The following is a 24,061-nucleotide window of genomic DNA, read 5'->3' on the forward strand; positions in this document are numbered from 1 at the left end:
GAGGCCCACAGATGTTTAGTGATTTGGACCAGGTCACATAGGTATTAAGTGGCATAAATAGGATCACATCTGAAGTCCCTTAAGTCCAAATCCAGTGCTTGCTTCCTACTAAACTACACTTTCGTCTTACTACTGTAGCCTGAGAAAAAACAAAATTGACCACCAGGACTTTTGTTGTTTGATCCCTTCAGTCATGTCCAACTTTTTGTGACCCCATTTGGGTTTTTCTTGCAAAAGATACTGGAATGGTTTGCCATTTACTTCTCCTGCTCATTTTACAGATGAGGAAACTAAGGCAAATGGAGTTAAGTGACTTGTCCAGAGTCACACAGCTAGTAAGTGTCTGAGGCTTTTCTAATATGTCTTCCGTCACTACCCAGACTCACTGATACTGGAGAAATATTATCACATAATTTCTCTCCCTTCTTTTCCTCCCATTTTTAACTGCAAAATGCAATGTTCTTCAAAAGTACATGATGGGTGTGGGAGGATTACATCAAATAAATATGGTTATATGTCAATATATCTTTGTAGAAAGACCCTCCACAGGTCCAGATTATAGTCCCTCTATAGCTTAGTAGCTAAGTCTTAAAGAATCCTCTAAGGCCCAGAGAAAGGTTAAGTAATTTGCCCATGATAAATAGTGTATATTTTTTAAATGGGAGCTGTTGACAAATAGTGAGTGCAGTTTTAGCAGCCAACAGATTTCTTGTAGCTTGGTGATTCTTTCAAAAACTATGTTATGGCGTGGGTTTGATGTAATTGTGTGGTTTTGAGAAGACCAATGGAGTAGGGACAGTTTTACAACTTCTGTAAACTAAACAAAAATTTGAAAAACAACAACAACAAACCCAAACACAGATATCGCTGCCAAGCAAGGGATAAAGACAAATGTGTCTCCTTGTGAGAAAAATGCCATGGCAGCTGTTAACAATCTAATTTTTTTTATGTATTCATTGCTCAAAAATATCCCAAGTGACTTTATTGTTTTCTCTGGGTCAACCTGAGAGGAAAAGTATCTTTATCTCTAAAGTTCTACTTCATTTTATCCTCTTCTAAAGACATAAAAACAGAGTTCCCAATTTCATTTAAAAATGTTAAATATTAGCAATATGAAAATATTATTGAATCCCATCTCATACTCTATAATAAATATCCTTTCAGGCAGGCTCCTGTTTTGGACAGATTTCCATTATATTTACCAGAATAAGATTGTCCTAAACTTCTTTATGTAATGTATTGTTAAGTCCCTGCTGCTGGTGAAGGAAAATGTTTGACTCCCAACAAATTTCCCTGATAAGGGAATGATGTATTTCAAAGTCACTTCAAAGTCACTTAGCTGATTTCCTTTAATAAGCTCCACTCTTAAAAACTTTCCAAAGGAACTTGAAGCATTTAGTTTATCTTGGAAAAAAATATTTCTATGTCCTATGGGTAGCCACAGACACTAGCAATTAACCATAGGTCTATTGTAAATGTAAAAGGCAATAAATCATAGTACCTTCCTTAAATTTACTTAGCTCACATCAGATATGTCTCTTTCAAGAAACCTGGAACATGGAACTGAATTTCAGAAGGGGAAAAAAATCAACTTTCAGTTTATTAAAGGTTTATTTTATTTTACTTCAGCAAGGCTGACTAAGCTAGTGTACCATGGAAACAATGGAAATAAATTACACTATTTCAACTGGCCAAAAAAGCCCTCCATTTCAACTACAGTGGGAACTATGAACCTGCAGTACTGTTAGAATGCCAGACTGTTAGCCATAGCCTATGAGAAAAAAATAGGACAAAGGATTTTTAATAAATCATCTTATACAGTATACCATTAAAGTTAAATTTATAGATACTAATGAACTTTGTGGACTTTGCTAGAAGAAGCTTGCTCACGTGATATATATTTGCTTTTTTTTATTTCTGAAAATGTTTCTTTAAAAGCAGACATTGTTATTTTGCTTCTATATGTTCATGCTTAAAATTTTAATTTCTACAACTCTACTATTATCTTGTTAGACATGTAGTAGTTTACAAAAAGAAATATCTGAATTCTTTTTGAAAGATGGGGAAAAAAATTACAAAGACTTGTGATTTCCTCAGTGTAAAGAACTTCTGCTGAAGAAACTCATTCTAGCAGTATAGATCAGGAGATTTTCTGTACCTTCAGTCCTGGTTCGGTCCTGCAAAACCTATTGGACTTTTCAAACTGGATTTTCTGGAGACATCTCAAACTCATCATGTCCCAGAACTGAAATCATTATATTTTCAAAAAGGAGGAAAAAAAACAACTCCCCTCTTTCAAATTTTCCTACTTCTGTTGAAGCCATCCATCATCCTCCCAGTTTCCAACATTCATAATCTTAGCGTTAGTCAGCTCCTCACCTCTTACCTCACATATCTGATCACTTGTGATTAGTGATAACTTACTTCTTTCCATCATATTGTCAAGTTTTATATTAGGAAAAAAGTAGGCTTATATTGTTATATGATCCCAGACTCGTTAGGCTAACTTTCCATACTATTGATATTTGGTTACACTTTATTCATCATTATGTCATGAATCAGAAAAATGCAATTGTTGTGAAAGACACCCAATCCAAACCTCTGAACTCTAGCGTTTATTCTTTGCACTGATGCTTATTTAGCATTCCATTCTAATGTTTGGGTCATGGCTTTCAATTTTGTTGATGGGTCGAGCAAACCTAAGCATGTTTCAGATTCATCAAATATTTCAATCTACTTTACAGACATTTTATGTCAACCAGAATCTAGGTCTTATTTTGCCACGCCTCTTTTTCTTTTGATCCCCACTATCCAGACAAATGTTTCCCTTTGCAGTAAAGTTCCCACTGAAGTCAAAAGGAGCTCTTCATAGCAGAGCGAGAAACAGGCACTGAAAGAAATGTACTATATGTTTCTCAACACATGCATATTTAAAAGGAAATGTAATCTGTGTGTCTCTGATCTCCTTACACTTAAACCATCAAAATGCTCTCTGGGGTGAGCTCCAAGAAATTGTTTTCTCCCCTTGGGAGTAGAGTCATTTTTAGCATGGAGTATACCAACAGAACTATCTTTTTTATTCATGATCTTTTTAGACAGTATATTTCATAGGCTGATACACTTCTTTGCTCTTAGTTTGTTGGTGAGCTCTGCATGTTTTTAAAGGATGGTACAAAAAAGTGACTGCTTTGTCTCACTGTCAGTTTTGCTCTTTTCATGTCCCATAAAGTATTTAGTTCTATTGTAGAACTTAAGCAAAGAAAAAAGCAGTATTGTGAGGAAAATGTTTCTCAAATGATAAATTTATTTCAGAAATACCTGTAATACTTTCTTCTGTCATCACATAAAGAAATGTATTTCATAGACTTTTTTGGTGGTGCTGTCCTGTTGATATATATTCCATTCAGGAAGCAAGGGAAACCTAAGACACAGAGAAGTAGTAAAGTTAAAATTTAACAACCTACTGTGTCGTTTAAAAGATGTAAAAATTATCCATCTAAAGTGCATTTGGGAGAAGAGAGTCTGCTGTGGGGATGAGTGGTTGAAAATGCAGGTGGAGAAAGACAAAGATAGCAAGAGAAACAAAAGGAAGAAAGACAAATAGGAAACACATGCGAGCGCAGGATCCTGAAATAATGTTACTACAATGCTACTGTTGTCCAGCAGATGTCACTACAAGGGAGGTTTGGAAGAGGAGGACTTTTCTTCCCTCTCTCCCCAACCCCAGCTTAGACCCTTTCTTGGAAAGTCAGCAGAATTGACCTCACCTGTTTCCAGCCAATATGGCAGGTTCAGGATTTGACTGCTCTTGAGGTATCTGTTCCTCCTATGACTCACTCACCTGTGGGGATGGAGAAAGATTCCAAATGTCCCTAAGGTAAAAGAACTATTTGGCTCGGACATAATTAGATTAGATCCTGAGGGTTTTACTTTAGGGGAAAGGACCCAGTTCCACATGGCTTCCTTTTTTTTTTTTTTTTTTTGCAAAGCCAAAAACACCTAGAGAAAAAAACCTAGATTTTATATAAAATTCATAAAATATTCCACACCCCCAGCAAGCTGTTGATTTTTATACCAAGAAGGTGGTCTCCCAGCTAGTTATTTAGTGTAACAATTCACAGGCTCTCCTTCCCTTTCTCCCACTAATACACACATTTTATCACTCTGTATGACAAAAATAAACTCAGGTATTCCTATCTTTATGAAGTAAAGCATTATTGTTTTTTAAATGTAAGCAATCAGGAGGCACATTTTAAAATAGCAAAGAAACACTTAGTAATGAACCTTGCTACCTGTTGCATGTGTCAGTGAATCAGAAAAAGGAAATGAGTAAACACATGAGTAAAAAATTCACAACTCATCTAGCGATTTCCCTGAGAAGCCATAATTTGGTCCTTCTGCTGTGTTCTTTTAATAACTCAAGCTGAAAGCCAAAGAAAGGAAAAGCCTAGAGACTGCAAAGTGACAAGTTATTCTCATGGAAAGTTTCTTCCATTCACTGATATGACTACTGATACTCTCTCCCTCTGTAATTATCTTCTTTCACTCCCTCTCTATTAAACCATTTGAAAATTGGGCCCTTGGATTCCTATGTAGTGATAGCTTCTTCTCTTTCCAAGTTTAAAAGAAATACAACTCTCAGAGTCCCTAACAAATTAGCCCACCACATGAGACCAGCAGTCTGAGTTTGCAAATACTGCTATGCCAACATTTTGCCTAAGATTGAACATCTTATTTTATCATAGTTTATTTTATTTTATTTTTTTACTTCCTGTTTTATGTGGACCTCTCAAGAACAGTATGAAATGGAAAGATATTTGTGAGTTATATCTACCATGATGTCTCATCTCAGTCTGAGGAGCAATTGTTTTATGGGAGAAGTTTCCCATGACTACATTTTCCATGAGATTAATTGACATTTAACAAACATTTGTTAAGCATCTATTAGGAGCCTGGTGCTGTGCTAAGAATACAAAGATGAAAATGAAACTAGCCATTCCCTGAAAGAGCTTACATACTACTGGAATAACATAACATATGTATGTATATATATATATACACACACACACACACATATATATATGTGTATATATATATATATATATATATATATATATATACATATGTATATATATATATATATATATATATACACACATACACGTGTGTGTGTGTGTGTGTGTGTGTGTGTATTACAAGAAAAATTGAGTCAGGGGAAAGCAATCATAAGTGGAAGGATTCAGGAAGTGGAGGAGACAATTGAGTTTAGCCCTGAGAGATTGCACTGATTCTGACAAGCCAAGACAAGGAGGGAAAACATTCTAGTTGATTGTTTGTTTGGATTTTTTTTTGAGTGTATTGTGTGTGTTCTGTCATTTTCTGTAATGTTCAACTCTTTATTCTTGGCAAAGATACTAAAGTGGTTTGCCATTTCCTTCTCCAGCTCATTTTACAGATGAGGAAACGGAGGCAAACAGGGTTAAGTGACTTGCCCAGGGTCACACAGCTAGTAAGTGTCTGAAGCCAGATTCAGACTCAGGAAGATGAATCTTCCTGGCTGCAAGCCTGGCACTATATCAGAAGCATATCATTCCAGTGCACCATATCAGAAACAGACTATGGAGAATATGTGGAGAATGGCCAGAAGTTAATCTTGACGACAATTGTAGAGGGCCAGCTCTGGGGAGTTGGAGGGCTTAGGCCAGCCCAGGTCTTACTTGAGTTTGTACTAAGCCTGACAGCTGTGAAACTCAGAATGTCGGCTCACCACCCCCCTGTTCCATCTCTTGAGAACAGGATGCAGGAAGGGAGGAAATGGACAGGGTACAGGACAGGACTCAGGAAAGAATGTAACAGACAAGTTACAAGGAAGTAAGGAAATCACATAATTAGGTTTGTGCTTTTCATGGAAAATAATGTCACTATTGCTTGATCCAGTACTATATAAGCCTGAGCCCTCAGTTCAATAAATGAAGTTTGTTCTTCACATCTTCCACCTGGTCCGTGACTCTTTCTGTCTTCACACTCTGCTGGCATCAGACCATGGCCACGGATGCAGGCTCTTGTGGCAGAGAACAAAAACGTTTGTGAAGGTGCATGCCATGGAACAGTAGGTAGGAGCTATGTGTCTTAAATGCCAGGCTAAAGAATTTGTATTCTATCTCAACCGCGTTTCAGCTTTCATCTTCATTACAGAGAAAAAGCGTGTCATATGATCTTGTGAAATTTCATTTTCTTTAAATTGCTTTATTAGTGTGTTGTAAGAACTGTACCGCAATTTTCAAATATTAGGATAGTAAGAATTACTTGATGAGTAACATACAAAAAACTGTGATTGTATTCTATGACCTATTGGCTTGAAAATTGTTTTAAATACTGGTCTGAGATAACAGATAGCTGCTATTACATAATCCTATCATGCAAAGTAGATCAATTCCCATGGACCTGAGTGGGCTGTCTGTAATGAATATACTTAATAAACATTGAAAACATAGTTCATGATTGCTACATTTATTTCTCACATTATTGTTACACTTTCAGATTAAATGTGGATACACCACTGGTAGATGCAAGATGTTACAATGGAAACACAACTGGCATCTACATCAAGATGACTTGATTTCACATCTCATGACTGACACATATTGCTTGTGTGACCCTGGGCAAGTCAATTAAACTTTTGATGCTCTGGCTGACACTATAAGACTAAAACTTGCAGTTGTTCAGTTGTTTCCAACCCTTCATGACCCCCATTTGGGGTTTTCTGGGCAAAGATACTGGAGAGGTTTGCCATTTCCTTCTCCAGCTCATTTTACAGATGAGGAAACTGAGGCAAACAGGGTTAAGTGACTTGCCCAGGGTCACACAGCTAATAAGTGTCTGAGGCTAGATTTGAACTCACAAAGATGAGTCTTCCTGATTTTAAGCCTAATTTTAAGCCTAAGCCTATCTATTGCACCACCTAGTTGCCCCCAAAAAAAACTGCTGAGAAGATGGCTATTTATATTGGTAGATGAAGTTCTTCAAGGGGAGTTCCCTATACCTATGAAATCACAGGTGTAGTCCCTATCCCTCCATATCCCTTATGAAATTGTTAGATGTGCAAGACATCAGGGAAATTTTGTAAGGTGATCACTAATGAGAAGGATGTTTATGATACAAAATAGTACTGGTTTCTGTTTTGATTGGGTTTCTGTAAACCTCGGAGGAATGCCTAAATGGTTTTATATGGAGCCAGGAAATATTTTTTAAAAAAATCCTATCTCCTTATTTAGGAGGAAGGTTAGACTATATATATTTTCTCCCCTCCCACAGAAGCATAAGAATACATGGACTGGGGGAACCAAGAAAGCCCCTTAGTCTGTTCTATGGTTCTCTCTAAAAAGAGTGCCTGAAGGTGTCAAAACTGGCAGGTATTCAACTATCAATGATTACTGAAAAATTTTCTCCTCTTGGATCAGGCAAAATTTAAACATGAGAGTAGGGGGTATTTTCTTATCTCTTTGACAGGGGAAAGAATATTTGGCAAACTGGAGAAAATAAGATACATGAAATAATTAGGTATATGTTGAATCACTTGATCTCAATGTTATTTTTTTCAGTTTTGCTGAATTTAATGCTTCTTTTCCTAAACATAATTGGAGGGTTCTATAAAGAAAACCTCCATGCAATTCTAATTATTATCAATAATGTAGCTGGCTGGTGTCATTAATTTTTCTGCTAGGCTTCCAACAGACACACATAAGGAGGATTCCATGTTAGGATGTTTCTTTCTTCATCTAAAGGTTCTCCCTCTTTACCTCTGTCTACCCCTCAGGGTGTTTGATTTCTTCAAGATTCAGTTAAAGTTCTACCTTCTGCAGGATGCTTATCCCTGCTCCCCCAGTTACTCATACCTTCCACCCTAAAGTTACCTTGCAACTAGGTTGTATTTAGTTGTATATATCTATGCATATGCACACATTTTCATCTTCCTGAGGGCAGAGACTATTTAATTTGATCTTTGTGTCTCTATCACTAAACACAGCCTGGCACATTATAGGTCAAAGAGTTGGTAAGTGCCAGAGATGAGAAAAGAATTTCATATCTTTTGTCTCCAAATTCAATACACTTTCCATCATACCCTGCTTCACAAAAACTAGGTTAGCCCAGGTGCTTAACAGATAAGAGTTCCTGTTTTCTAAGTGCAAGCTTCATTTGCTTTTCTTGTCTGCAAATAATCCTATTCTGTCTTAAAGCCTTGTGGCTCTATGTTCTTCTAAGAGGAGTTGATGACAACAGCTGCCTTAGAACACACTTGCTACATCTTCAACATAGGCCTCTTTATTCAGGCTCAATATTCTCATCTACAAATGAGAGAATTGGACAAAGTAACGTTTAAGCTCTCTTTGGAACAGTTAGAATGCTTGATGGCTGACATGGAGTTAGGAAGATGTGACTTCAAATACTGTCTCAAGTCTGCTGAAATTCCCAGAATGCCTGTGTGGACACAGATGATCAAGAGAAGTTGATATTCCCATAGTATATCCATGCCCTTCCCATCAGAAGACAGCCTTTGACACACGTATGTGCCAGTGGACTGCAAGTTCTGGTAAGACCTGCCAAGACAGAAATGCTTCAAATACAGGCCTAGGGATCTGTGTGTTTGTTGTCCAAGGGCCCACCAAGATAAATTACAAGAAAACTAATGATGATGTATTTTGGCCACAGTAATTCATGAAAGTTCTCTAACACAACATAGAAGTAGTGTGCTCTGTGTAGGTAAAGAGGGTATCCACCTTAATACATTAATTAAACCTTATATCTTCTGAAGTATCACCAATTTTTTTTTAAATTTCAAAAGAATTCACAGGAAATACCTTTTGCATTGGGGATCTTCGACTCGGTGGTACGCTATCTGAAAGTCAGATATATAATCTATCCCATTCTTGACAGACAGTGATCTTATGATTCTGACAAACCTCCTTTCTATCTACCTTCTAAAGATTCAAATATCCACCTGGCCCTAAGAACATTCCAGATACAATGACCTCTTGATGTCCTGTTTGCCTAGATTGTATCTGTCCATCTGTTTTCCTTTTTTGCCTCCTGAATTGTAATCATGTGTTTCCTGAGGCTCTTTGGGTCAGCCACTATTTTTGTTTTTCATCTCCTACTGAAATAATAATGTGTGGTGTGTACTGACAGAAGTAAATAGAAAATGATGTAGAAATCCAGCCACTTGAAAAAAAAATGCCATGTATCTCACCACAAATATCTCTCAGTCACTCGCTTACCTGGTAACTAACAGTCCCGATATCTGTAGTAAGGGATAATACAATTAAATGCTAAGGACAACTCTTTTTAAAAATATTACATGGGTACAAGTAATGGAATGCTTGAACCTCTGAAGAACTGAAACTGATGATCACCCAAAGGGCAACAGAGAAGAGTGTTTTTGGCATGCACAAGCTATAATATATTACCAACAAGGAATTACGAAGTAGGTGGATTATAAAGAATGTCATCAAAGAAATATATGAAAGAAAAAAGAGATAGGATGAGGAAAAGATAACCTCATGATATCTTCATGATATCAAGAGAAAGCAAAGAAGATCTCATCATACTGTGTGGAATCCTTTGATAACTTTATGGAAAGACATAGACAAGAATTGCATAAGATTGGCAGGCATAGCTGGATTATGATTTTGAGGGAGATGTGCCATATTAATTGGATCACAGATTATTTCAGTAAAAATAACTCTAGATGATATGGGTATAAGGCAGGTAGGTAGACAGAAAGTAAATTAGGAGGAGGAAAATACGTGAATAAACTACAAACAAGAAAGTAGGACATGAACAGGTGATAGTATGTATATACTATAATTCTGTGTGTTTATGTATACACACATGTATACGGATAGAGGTGGTACAATGGATAGAGCACTGGGCCTGCAGTCAGGAAGACCTGAGTTCAAATTCAGCCTCCAATACTTATTCTGTAACCCTGGAAAATCACTAAACCTCTTTTTGTTTCATTTTCCTCATCTGTCAAATGGGGATAATACTAGCACCTACTTCCCAGGATTGTTGTGAAAATCAAATGAGATAATAACTGTAAAGTGCTTAGCTGGGGACATTATAAGTAATCTTTATATGTATATGTACACATATACTATTATTACAATTAAACCTGTACACACATATGTATATATACACATAAATGCGTATATATATATATATATATATATATATATATATATATATATATATATATATATATATATATATATATATCTCATGCATATTTATAGTAATGTAGGCTTCCTGCATTATTTTTTGGATGTCCAAGATAGCACTTCAAGCACTGCTATAATGTAAATAGCTCCCATGGATCTGTGTCCTGCCTTCTGTAGACCTATAGAAAACCAGGATATCACTTTACCATTAGACAAGAAGGAGGTATCCTGTATGATTTTTCTAGTTGGGTGACACTTTACCCCAGTCACTCCTGGATTCCAGCAATGCCCCTTTTGATTGTGCATACATAAAAGCCAAACTCTGTCAAATTTCCACCTTCAAAACAAACAAACAAAAAAACCACCAGGAAAGAAATCCTTGCTGACCTGGGTTCCAGATAAACCTAACAGGTTTTATGAAGTTATTGTTCATGATTATAAAAATAAGTTCATTTATAATTCTAAAGCTGTCATCCTTTGGCTCAACCTTGATCTCTCTATGTTGATATTACACAGGCAACCATTTTTTCTCCGAGTACATGATTTATTAAACATAGCAAAGTTATGATGAAACTGGCAAGTGTTCTACTCTTGTGGAATACTAAGGCCAATTGTCTCTAATCCTACTCCTGATTACCCACTCACATATTTGGACTTTGTGGGAAACAATCTTGAACCACCTGCTCCCTAAGCTTATGAATATAAGAGGTTCTGTGTCTAAGTCCCCTTTGGCATCAAGGATCATAAGCACTAGAAAGCCGGAGAAGAGATGGCTAGACTGGAACAATTTTCCACTTTTCTCATCAGCAACTGAGGTTTTCTGAAGCTGCTAGGACTCTCCAGTGACTTCAGGTCTCTGAAAATTGGTTCCAGTTGGCAGCTCTGGCTTCCCCTTCAACCAGCTTTTCTGCTGCCTTTCAGAGGTAGACCGCTATAGCTCTCCTGCCTCTATGCCTAAGGTAGCTAGAAAGAGTCTCACAGGCTGAACTGTTTATTTCCCAGGGGTGCTTGTGCTTGGAAAAGGAGGCAACTCACTCCTGTTTTCTCTTTCATCTTTTACCATCCTGAAACCCAGTTCTCGTACCCTTTTAGAGAGTCAACATTCCCATCTCCCAGTGTCTGTGTGAGCTTGGTCCACAGAAAGCTGACCAAAAGGTGAAAATACCCTACCTCCTACCCCCAATAGCCATACCCTACTCATTCATGGCTCTGTCTACATACAACCAGCACATAAAGACACTTAGGAAAAAGTGACATTTCTGCTGCCAAAGAGAGGCCCCGTATGGGCTACTGATATTATGACAGAATTTTGGAAATAAGAATCATTTCCATCCAATTTTCTAATGCAGTTACCCTATTTACCAGTATTTTTATGATGGCTTACCACTGATATGACCCTGAGTTTTACCAATGGAATGTAAACTTTGGAATGTGGAAAATGTTGGGGTATGGGTCTAATGACAAAGCACATGTACATTTCTTAGCAAGATTATACCTGAATTTGGAGAGGCTTATCAGTGGGTCAAGATTTTTTTTTGGCTCAGAAATTCACAAAAATAAATCCTTATCTATAGAATGGTAATGATTTCTACCAATGAAGAATATACTCACAACCTATTAAGTAATTTCTCTTTTGAAGTTGTACTAAACTTTGAGGTTTTTTATCATTTTTCTGTCTAGGTTCAGAGATAGAAGGCTAGGAGAAGCCTCTAAGATCAAGTCCAGTCTCTTCATTTCTATAAATGAGAAAAACAAATCCCCCCAAAATGATATGATTTATTATTACAGTGTCAAAGTACGAGTACACCAGTTTTTTTTTTTAATGAATAACCTATTTCTAGATGGCATATTTCAAAAAATTGTTTAATATAGTAAGAGTCATTTACTAATACATAGCAACATAGTTTGGTGATTAGGTATATCTATACTTTTCTATTGAAAATCCCATTCAGAATTGCATATCACAACCCATCTGTGCCTGCCCTTCCTGTGCAACTCTTATGCATGTCTTACATGTTTTTTTTTATTGGAAGGTCTGTGCAATGTGCTCTATTCAAGAAAACTTTTCATGCTTTATTTTTCTCACACCATAATGGGGCCAGTGGATCATTTTAGCTATCTACCTGTTGGATTCACAAACCAACCCATATGCCAGCAATACTGAACAAACTTGTGTTATGTTTCTTTTACTTGATTTTGCACATTTCATGCTGTTTTAACATGATCGATGAAGGGGAGCCAAACTTGGACATAACCACCCATTCATCCCTATTCTTGTAACTTCTTCATGCAAAATTTTGGAAAAAATCTCCCACATTTGCTATATTTCTGTAAATTTCCTGAAATGTAATATTAAGGATACTTTTTTTTAATTCAGGGGAAAGTATTGAAGCACGTACCAACAGTTTTCTTTAAGCACGTGGTTATGATGTTGATGTCAAAATAGTGGTATGTTCTCATGAGAACAGATGTTACATTTTCAAATATTTCATAATTAAAATTTATTGCTTTTTAGCAATGTTTTAGTTTGTAGTAATTTGAATCAGTTGCCTATTAAAAGACATCTTCAAATTTAACATTCATATATGCAATTTCAAAATAGTTAATATTGTTTTATCATTGTTAAAATAACTTTTAAAGATTTGTATTTTTAAAATGTTAGTGCTATGAACAACAAATTGTTAAAAATTAGTCAACTTTTTTTGAAAGTCTTTTATTTAGGGTCTGGTCCTGTGGTTTCACTGATGTAGGGAACTCCTAATATGAGAATTTCCTCTGCTAATGTATATCTACCACTCTTTTTGCAACAGTCTTGGAAATATACCTGGGTCACTCATCCACTTAACTGACTTGCTCATTCATAGTGTTTATCAGAGGAAGGACTTGAAATCAGGTCTTCCTGAACCTAAAGCCAACCTCTCTACTAAAGAAGGGACTCAGTATTTTGCATTCTTCTGGTTTAGCCAATTCAATTTTATTACTATTTGTGGCTACAAGAGAAGAATTGGACCATGAACTCACAAGCAGATCTCATAGACATATTTTCCAAACATGATGAATAAGGCTGGCCAATTCCATAGTCTTACAACTGGATTGAGAAGGAAAAGGATAAATTGAGGGTAGTACAAGCTGAAAGACATATTGGGATAATACAGTGCTCAAAGAGGGATATATGGAGTTAGGAAATAGATGTTGGCTGGATAAATAGACAGACAAATAGATCGATAGATAGGTGATACATCAAGAGTGGGAAGGAATATCAGAGGTTATCTAGTCTGCCGTTTCATTTTACAGAAGAGGAAACTCAGGGAGTTAAGACTTTCCCAAGGTGATACAGATAGTAATTTTCAGAGATGGGATTTGAATCAAATTCCTGAGACACTCCAGGTCCCTCAAATTGAGAGTCAGTGCTCTTTTTGTTAGACTGTGTTGCCTCAGTGACATGCTAGTTAGTGGGTACAGTGACTTAGTATTGGAGGAACAAGAATTGCAAATACAATAGGTATTTTTTATTGTCTGGCTAAACACAGTATACTTTTCCATTGGAAAGAAAAATTCCCCTATTTTTTTTTCAGGTTAGCCATACCTGGTTTCTCTCAGTCTCTTGCAGTAATGTAAAGCTTTCTAGAAGTCAATAAAACAAGAAAAGTCTCTTAAAATCACATTTGATTTGGTCGAATGACAGTTTCAAATGATTAGTTGTATGTCATCATATAAGCACTCTAGTCAAATAAATTAAATTGTGCTTTACTATTAATTTCTTTTGGCATCCTTATTTCTCAGTCCCCTAGTGCCCTTTTGCTACTCTCCCAGTATTTAAGATTTTCCATTTTGGTGTCCTCGTAGGCTTAGGAAAGTTAGGAAAGTTAGGAAAATTCTCTTCTGCCAAGAGTTGCTTATCATGTATCACATTTCCTCAGAACCCTAGGGAACTGATTAATTTATTTGAGCAATGGTGTAATGACAAATAGTAGCAGAATTTCATAATGCTTTAAGAAAACATTTCTACAAAGAATATGCATGGACCCAAATAAGACATGGTAAAAGACTGTCCCATCCCATTCTTTTGCAGAAGTAGGTTTATGGATGAGGAATGCACATATTTCCATACTTTCTTCAATGTATTGATTAATTTTGGTGATTTTTTTCTTCCTCTTTTTTTTAAATTATTACTTGTTACATCAGATAACTGGCTCCATGGGAGGGAGAGGTGGAGAGACCCTAAGAGAAATTTTGATAAAAAAAAAATTAATAAATTTTAATTCTAAAAAAATATCATTAGTATTTTAACAATATAATTCTAAAATCTTAAAGAATGAGTAATAGGGACTGTGGCAGGATTTAGGAGGAAAATAATTTATACCACAAGTACCTGTTCTCAAATCGTACAACTCTACTCACCCCCGCTTTCATTGACCACGTTTGTGGGTATTGCTAATGGTTAGGATTTAAGAGCGCTCCATTTTCTTTGTGTGCATCTATCTAATGTGTAAAGTCACTATACCAGGAAAGGAAAACATTAGGGAATTTTTCTGATGTGTAGCATATGTGTTGTTACATAATAAGTTTTTATTCTTTATTAAATATAACCAAGAAAAATGCAATGTAAACTTCAAAATATTGTACTCATCTTTAAACTCCATCCCCAATATACAGTTATTAAGTTGTTTAGCTAAGTACTGGAAGAAGTCATCTACTGTAGTCCCTTTATTTTATGGTTAAGGAAACTTAACTAGAGAGGTTAAGTAGCTTGCTTGAGGGAAACCTAGACAGTAAGTGACAGAGCCTGGGCTCAAACTCGGGCCCTCTAAGTCTATGTACCACACCTGGGATGTTATAATATAGCCCTAGAGTAAAATCTTATTAATTTGGATGAATTCAAGAAAGGCAGATATGAAATATTAAAAAAAAAAATCTGAATTGTTGAATATCTTAAAGAAACCAAAAGTTATTGGTTACAAGTATTTGCAGAAATTAAAAATAATTACACACACACACATATGCACAACAGTATTTCACTGATGTGAAGAATACATGTTACAGAAACTCATTCCTACTTGTATAGGTCAGCACTTCCTCTTCATAGAGTAAAGATTTAGAGCTCAAAATGACTTTTGGGGATCATCTAGCCCAGGGCTTCTTAAACTTTTTTCACTCATGATCCCTTTTCATCTTTTGGCAGAGTTCTTTGGCATTGTGTGGCCTGAGGGCATTCACAGTGCAGTGGGTATGCTTTGTGTTCAGAATCAAGGCTACAGTGAAGTTGTGAGATATAGCACTGGCAAGCACTGCCAGAAACACCTTGGATTCATTATATGTTTGATTTTTAATTAATTTGTGATTGTTACAAGTTCAGAAATGTTTTACTGTTGCTAAATGGGGTCGCTACCCATAGTTTAAGAAGCACTGAACCCAACCCCCTCATTTTCCATCTGGGGAAACTGAGGCCCAGAGAGGTTTAGTGCCTTACTCAAGGGCACACAAGTAGTAAGTGACAGGGAGGAGTGCTCCAGGGCTTCTTATTCTAGAGCCAGTGTTCTTTCCATAAAATCCTGGGCCAAATCTACATATTCTTAAGTTGCTGGGGCCACTGAGTTAAGTGACTTGTTCATGGTCACACAGCTGGTCCAGCGTGGAGGCAGGAATTGAACATTGTTCTTTTCTGCCTCCAAAGCTGGCCTTTTGTCCACTGTTATCCTGCCTCTTATTGCTGTCCTAAAGAAACTTCCTTTGGGAACTGGAGATATACCTACATCATACATACACACATGTTGTATTAGATATGTATGCATATACATGTGTGTATATATGTATATAATTGGTATATCATTTTTTCCATATAGATAAATGGGTCTGATTTGGTTGACAATGGTTAATTCTCTTAGGTGTTTTCTTTATCAGCCCCATACTAATCTTTTTTTATATATAATATTAATTTAAATCCAGTTCATGAGCAAATCAAGACATCACCCTACTGATATCACTGATCCTTTTTCAAGAACTGAGGATGAACAACAATTTGCACAGCAAAGAAACATTTATCTCTGTGGCCCCTATGTGACGCAGTGGTCTAGTCAGAAAGACCTGATTTCAAATCCAGCCTCTAACAAGTACAGCTTTGTGACCTTGAGCAAGTTAACTTGACTGCAATTTTCCTGTTTATTCAACGGCAAAATGGAGATAGCAGCACCTATCTGGAAGGACTGTTGTGAGGATCAAATGAAATAATATTTGCAAGCACTTGGCATGTGGCTGGCATGTAGCAATTGCTAAATAAAATCTTATTACCTTCCCTTTTCCTTCTCTTCAATGTAACTCTTGTCCCACCCCCCAAAAAAAGATAGTTTTGACAGGTAAAGTTTACTATATATTACTATAGTCATTTTCTCTGAGAGCATAGCATGATGGAAGGTAGGCTAAGAATTCAAAATAACCACGGTGAGTCTGTGGTGGTTTGTTAACAGCAAAAAACACAAGTTCAAATCTGGCCTCAGGCACTTATTAGCTATCTGACCCCAGGCAAGTCACTTAACTCTGCCTTGGTTTCCTCACCTGAAAAAAATGAGCTGGAGAAGGAAATGGCAAACCACTCCAGTATCATTATCAAGAAAACCCCAAATGATGTCACAAAGTATCAGACATGACTGCAAAATGACTGAACAATGACAAAAACAAAGTAAAAATAAAGATTGAGTGCAAGTAGTTTGACTGGGAGGGGGAAGAATTTCAGTAAATGTGATATAACAGTAATGAGGATGATGAGAATAAGGAGGAAGAAGAAGATGGTGCACTATAGTAGAGAAGGTAGGAACTAGGGAACTTTTCCAATACAGTGTTGTCTTAGACAACAAAAATGGCTAAGACAAAGGGATTGAGTAACAGAGATTATTCAGTCCACAGAAGAACAGGGCTATGTTCACACTAGGTGAAAATGCATTTGTTAGTTGAAACAATTCAACAAATAGTTAATAAGCAACAACCCTGGCAAAGACCACATAAGTCACCATACCCTTTTCTTGACCCAGAGGTATTCCCATATGGAGACAAGGAAGAAGAGAGAGATGGCTGAGGATGCCTTCTATGTGCCATCCATACCCTTGTTGCATAGTCTTAGCTTAGGGCTAAATATATTTCTTTTGTTAACTATTCAATAATTGTAAACTCTTTGTTTTGTCCCAGAATAAAATATGAATCTATAAGGTGCCGCTGGTGTCAGCCCCATCCTTTATGAAACGTGACCTGATTAGAAGTTTCTAGTCTAGGAGGGTAAAACAGATGTACACAGATAATGAATCAATCAACCAATTAATCAGCATGAATTAAGTGCCTATTACGTGCCAGGAATCACCCTAAAAATAATACAAAATAGAATGGGAGAGCATAGAGAAAGCAGAATGAAGATTCCAGAGGAAGGATTAAGCTTCAGTTCATCCCACTTTGTGGGCTGTTAAAAGACTCCATTCATGACAGATCAGTTCCATACAGATGAAGCAGGTTGGCCACCTCAAAAACTTAAATCCAGCCTTAGGCTAAATCCTTTGTTGACATAGCCTAAGGGCTAATTTGATAGGAGTATTAAAATATATGTAAGAATATTAGCTGGAGGATAACCAGCAGCTGTACTCCTTCCTCATTACTAATAGAACCAAAGGAAAGAGGACTTAAATTGCCACAGGGGAGATTTAGTGGGAAGAAAAGGTTAATTGGAAGAATGAGAGAAGGGGTTGTTCATTGCCAAGGGAATTGTGGATTTTCAATTCCTGATGGCATTTAAGTAATACAGACAAGTCAGTCAAGGTTACTTTAGATGCACTTCTGTTAAGGAATTAAACTAGCTTGCTTATAAGCTCATTGGTCCTTCCAGTTCTGGAAGCTTGGGAGTCTCCTGGCAAGAAATTTGTGACCTGCTGCAGTATGATAACAATTAATAACATCTGCAATTAGATTAGCTTCTCACTGAAATCAAACCACATGATATGCCTCAGAAATGGCATTGATGACCCATATGTATCATTGGAGTAGGGATGGGAGGGAACAAAATAAAACTTTGGCTCCAAGAGGCCTGGCTATTTCTTCATTACATACAAAATTCTACTCAGTCATATTGCTAAAATGTCATTACTCTATGTTGTGGCTACATTGTGAATCTGAGCATCTTCTTTGGGCTTCTTTGGCATTCTTCCATTGGCATTGCTTTATATTCAGTGCTCCCACATTAAGCAATGGAGTTTGAGGCCTTTAAGGGTCAGATGAAAACATTTCTTTAAGAATGAAGATAATTAATGATTTGATAAGGTTAGATGGATAGTGCCCAAGTTTCTCCTAGTCTATAAAGAATCCTTTCCTTGACTCTACCCCTCTCCCAAGCTATCATCCTTTTCTAGCTCATATCCTTCACTAGAGAACATTTAGAAATATGACTACACCCACTGCTTCCACTTCCTTAACGCAATCTGGCTCCTGTTGGTATTATTCTTCTGGTCTCCAAGATCACTAATGGCCTTTTTTACTGAAAAATCCTTTTTAGCCTTTTTCTCATTCTCATGACATTTGCTGTGTTGATCAACTCACCCTCCTGGTAGAATTTCTTTCCTTGGTTTTCATAATATTGTAGTCCTTTACTTCATTTACACAGCAGTTCTCTGGCCAACTGTGCCCCGGAGTCTAGCGCTGACTAGATTGTTGTCCAAGCCACCCATCATCTTAATATCAGGAGTTCCTCTTTTGTGGTCCGGTTTTCATCATCACTATATCCACCACCTTTGTGCTTCCTCCAATCCATCATTCTCAGTTTGAGAGATAGTGACTACTGGCCATATATAAGGCATGGGTCAGACTCTCTAGGGTACACACCACACTCTCTTTTACTCCCTCTGGCTCTCTAGACCCAGAGCAGAATTTTCTCTGCATGTTATCCCACCCATTTTTTTTCCAGGTTCAAGAATTCCTATTTCAGTCTTGTCTGCTTTAACAGATTTTATTGTTTCTGTGTCTGCACTATCTCTCTGGCTCCTCCAACTGCAGCCAATTTGGTTTAAGCCCTCATTTTTTCCAGTAATGACTTTTGTAATAACCTCTGACCGGGTCTTCCTGATTTCGTTCCATTCTCTCTAATTTATTACTGGTATTGATTGATACTTACATATTCTTTCCATGATGTTGTTTCTCTTAAAAGTCTTCAAGACTACTAATTTACTACTGAATAAACCACTGACTCTGGCATTCAAGGTCCTTCACAACCTGCATGTCAAGCTTTTATCTCAGTCTATTCCTACATTGTACATTCCAGCCAAATTGTCTTATCTCCTCTCCTTTGCTCACCATTTCTTCCAGGCTAGAAATGGTTTCTTTCACAATTCAGCCTATTGCTGTACTTTCATTCCTTCAAGGCCTAATTTGAATGCTAACTTTCCTTTTCTTTTTTTTTTTTGGGAGGGGGTGGTTAGGCAGTGGGGTTAAGTGACATGCCCAGGGTCACACAGCTAGTAAGTGTTAAGTGTCTAAGGCCGGATTTGAATTCAGGTCCTCCTGAATCCAGGGCTGGTGCTCTATCCACTGTGCCACCTAGCTGCCCTGGATGCTAACTTTTCCAAGGAGCCTTTGATGACTTCCTAGGGGAAAGTGATTTCTCCCTCTTCATATGTCTCATAGCACTTGCCTGAACCTCCTCTTGATAGTTTTCTTACTCTCCTTTATATTACAGTTATGAATTGCTCCCCACTTCCCGCCACACACACACACCCTGTTATATTTATAATCTCCTTAAGAGCAGGGACAGTATCATATATATATCTCCAGAGCTTAGCATAATGCTTTGCCCTTAGTATGTGCTTAATAAGTGTTTCTTGAATTAAATTGGTAGAATCATTCTACTTCAGTTTAATGCTATATGTATCAATATAAGGAACAACATCTGAGCCCCATCCATAGTCTTTGCCATTAACTTGGAACTCTACCATGAAGTTCTCTGGAATCCTGGCCCCTAAACACATTTGGTCCTTCTGCAAAGACTCTATAACTGACTACCCCAAGGTTGGTGTCTAAAAGGATTTATTAAACATTAATTCCAATTCACAATTTCCCTTTCAGCTGTAATTGACCTACAGGAAACTTGTAGGCTCAGGTATTCCTTTGGGAATATATATTTCAAGACTAAATCAACAAAGTGATTAAACAACCTAAAAATAAAAGAATTAGTTTATTTGAGAACCAGGAAATTGTAACCTAAAACTCTCCTGTGTCTTTGCTCTGATTTAATCCTAATTACATAGGTTATGTCCCTTTCAACAGCTTCTGCATTTGACAAAATGCAAGGCCACCAAGGCTGGCTTCCTTGAAAGATCCAAACCTAGTAAGGCTGCCAACAGCCTAATAGTAGAAAGAAACATGCTTAAAGAAAAGAAAGGAATTGAAAAATACTTCAAAGAACCAGGCAACGGCAATTGATGCAGTACATTTTTTTTAAATCCATAAGGCATAGTAAATAGAGATAATAAGATGAAAATTTTTCTTTCAAAGTAAAATTATAATATCTGCTTGTAATTGTTATTTGTATTTGAAATGCATTTGCACAGACAAAAGAAATTATAGCATAATAAAATTATGTCAAAAATTTGTGCCAATTGACATATCTAGTCCTCATATTAATGTTCAGAGGTTTAATGCACCTGGAGAAAAGGAGATTGAAAAAGGAATAGAACATTCAGAGTACCAGCACTGAAATTGTGAGAGAATATGATGCTAACTGACACATTTCTTTGCCTTCTAATTCTCCTGCCAGTCAATTAAGAACAAATATGATGGGAAAAATTATTGAGTCAGCAGACCTGGGTTTAAATCCTGACTCTAACACTTATTACCATGGTTATCCTACACAAGTTACTCAATTTCTAGAGGCAAGTTGGGAGACAGAAACATTTGCACTATCTATATTCCAGCATTGTTGCCTGGAAAATGCTCTGTTAATCTGAGTTACTAGCACTATCATATTACTACCACAAGAAATTGTTCCCTATCAACCTACAAGAGAAAGTCAATAGGTGATTTAGAGAATCTCAAGGAAAGAGTTTCTTATTAGTTGGCAGTTTGTATTCTAAGCCCTTCTAGCCATTCCAGATTCCAGAAAGAAAATGGGCTTTCAACTTGCTGTATGTAAATTGAGTTAAGTTCTGTAAGAATTATTTTGGATAATGGAATGCTACAGCCAAAGAATTCATCACTTACTGGCAAACCTTTTGGCAATAAGACTCTCCATTCTTAGATAGGTTTTAAGTCCCAAAACAGCAAAGTCAGTCACCAGATGAATATTTGAAGACTTTTCAAGATAGTAGAGGATCCATCATAACTTACAGTCTGCTGGCATAGCCTTTGAGAACTGAGGATTCCTTCTCCAATCCAGATTTTTAAAAAATTCTAAATACAGATTAGAGACTAGTTTCAATCACAGAATCATGAGATAATAGATTTTGAGCTGGAAGGGACCTTAGAGGCCATCTAGTACAATGCCTTTATTTTAAATCTAAGGAAAATAAGACTAAGACAAGTTAAATTACTTGCCCAGGATGACAGAGCAAGTATATGAGGAAGGGTCTTGAATCCATACGTGACTGTATCGACTGTGCCACCTAGCTATCTCGTGATGTACATAGTTCTATTCTATAACACATCCAGGGACAGCTGGGTGGCACAGTGGATAGAGCACCGGTCCTGGATTCAGGAAGATCTGAGTTCAAATCCGGCCTCAGACACATAATACTAGCTGTGTGACCCTGGGCAAGTCATTTAGCCCCATTGCCTAAAACAACCAAGAACAAAATAAAACACATCCAAAAGGCAATGATTATCTTTTTTACCCTAACTAACTTTCCCACCTCAACTGCACAATACAATTTAGTCAGTCAATAATATTTAATGAGTACCTACTATGTGCCAGGTATTGTGCTAAGCACTGAGAATGCAAAAAGAAGCAAAAGTGCCTCAAGGAGTTCACAATCTAATGGGGGAGACAACAAGCAAACAAATATAGACAGATGAGCCATAGACAAATGGGGTCATGAAGTGTCAGACACAACTGCAATGACTGAACAACAAAAATTAAAGGCACCAGAAAGAGATTCAGAAAGCTTCATGTAGAAGACAGGATTTTAGCTGGGACTTCAAAGAAGACAGTTTTGTTGTTCAGTTTCAGTCTTATCTGACTCTTTGTGACCATGTTTGGGGTTTTCTTGGCAAAGATACTGGAGTGGTTTGCCATTTTCTTCTTCAGCTCATTTTACAGATGAGGAACTGAGGCAAGCTGAGTTAAGTGACTTGCCTAGGGTGATACAGCTAATAAGTATCTGAGGCTGTATTTGAACTCAGGAAGAGGAGTCTTCCTGATCCCAAGCCCAGTGTTCTATCCAATGTACCACTGCCTAAGGAAGTCAATAGGCACAGATAAAGAGAGAGAAACTTGACTGCTTCTGTCCTGGGCTATTCTTCCAGTAACCATGGTAGAAAATCTGAGCATTATTTTCAACTCTTCACTCTGCAGGTTGTCAAGTCTTAATGATTGGACCATCACAACTTCTCTTACCTATCCCTTTCTCTTCACTCATAAACTGCCAAGCATTCAGACTTTACTGCAGAGAGCACAATTCTTTTTTTATTATTATTTTATTAATGTAGTTTGATTTATCAATAATCACTTCTATGTGCTTTTGAGTTTAAAATTTTTTTCTCCCTTCCTCCCCACCACCCTCTCCAAGACGGCACACAATCTGATATAGGCTATACATTTATATTCCTAATAAACATTTTCACATTAGTGATGTTGTAAATAAAACTTAAAACCAATAGAAGGAACCATCAGAAAGAGGAAACAAAACAACAGAAGAGATGAAAAATAGCAATTCAACTTCCATAGTTCTTTCTTTGGATGTGAATAGCATTTTCCATCATGAGGCCTCTGGAGATGTCTTAGATCCTTGTATTGTTGGGAAGGGTTAAGTTTATCAATATTAGTCATCGCACAGCATGGCTGTTATTGTGTACAACGTTCTCTTGGTTCTGCTCACTTCACTCAGCATCAGACCATACAAGTCTTTCCAGGTTTTTCTGAAGTCAGCCTATTCATCATTTCTTATAGCACAATAGTATTCCATTACATTCATATACCACAACTTGCTCAGCCATTCCCCAATGGATGGACATCCTCTAGATTTCCAATTCTTTGCCACCACAAAAAGAGGTTCTATGAATATTTTTGTACATGTGGGTCCTTTACCTATTTGTTTGATCTCTTTGGGATATAGCCCTAGAAGTGCTATTGCTGGATCAAAGGCTATGCACATTTTTGTAGCCCTTTGGGCATAGTTCCAAATTGTTCTCCAAAATGGTTGGATCATTTCACAACTCCACCAACAATGTATTAGTGTTCCAATTTTCCCACATCTTCTCCAACATTTATCATTTTCCTGCTTTGTCATGTTGGCCAATCTGATAGGTGTGATGTGGTACCTCAGAGTTGTTTTGATTTGCATTTCTCTAATCAGTAGTGATTTAGAGCACTTTTTCATATGACTATAGATGGCTTTAATTTCTTCATCTGAGAACTGTGTGTTCATATTCTTTGACCATTTATCAATTGGGGAATGGCTTGTATTCTTATAAATTTGGCTTAATTCTTTATATATTTTAGAAATGAGGCCCTTATCAGAGAAACTGGTTGTAAAATTCAGAGAGCACAATTCTAATGGGCTGGCCATGTTGTTCAAATGCCAAATATATACTTGCCTAAAAGACTATTTTATGGAGAACTCACACATGGCAAGTGCTCACATGATGGTCAGAAGAAGTGATACAAG

The 24,061-nt window shown here is 37.0% G+C and overlaps 1 long non-coding RNA gene across 1 annotated transcript in view; it reads right to left on the reverse strand.

The window, feature by feature from the left end:
* Window positions 1–3,373: 3,373 nt before the first annotated feature.
* LOC110206950 (uncharacterized) overlaps window positions 3,374–24,061 on the reverse strand; it is a 28,757-nt gene continuing 8,069 nt past the window's right edge. The window contains exon 3 of the long non-coding RNA XR_002324039.1: window positions 3,374–3,421. This is a non-coding gene — a long non-coding RNA (uncharacterized LOC110206950). The remainder of the gene's footprint in view (window positions 3,422–24,061) is intronic.

This window comes from Phascolarctos cinereus, unplaced genomic scaffold, assembly GCF_003287225.1.
Source record: "Phascolarctos cinereus isolate Bilbo 61053 unplaced genomic scaffold, phaCin_HiC Scaffold_1;HRSCAF=81, whole genome shotgun sequence".
NCBI lineage: Eukaryota > Metazoa > Chordata > Mammalia > Diprotodontia > Phascolarctidae > Phascolarctos > Phascolarctos cinereus.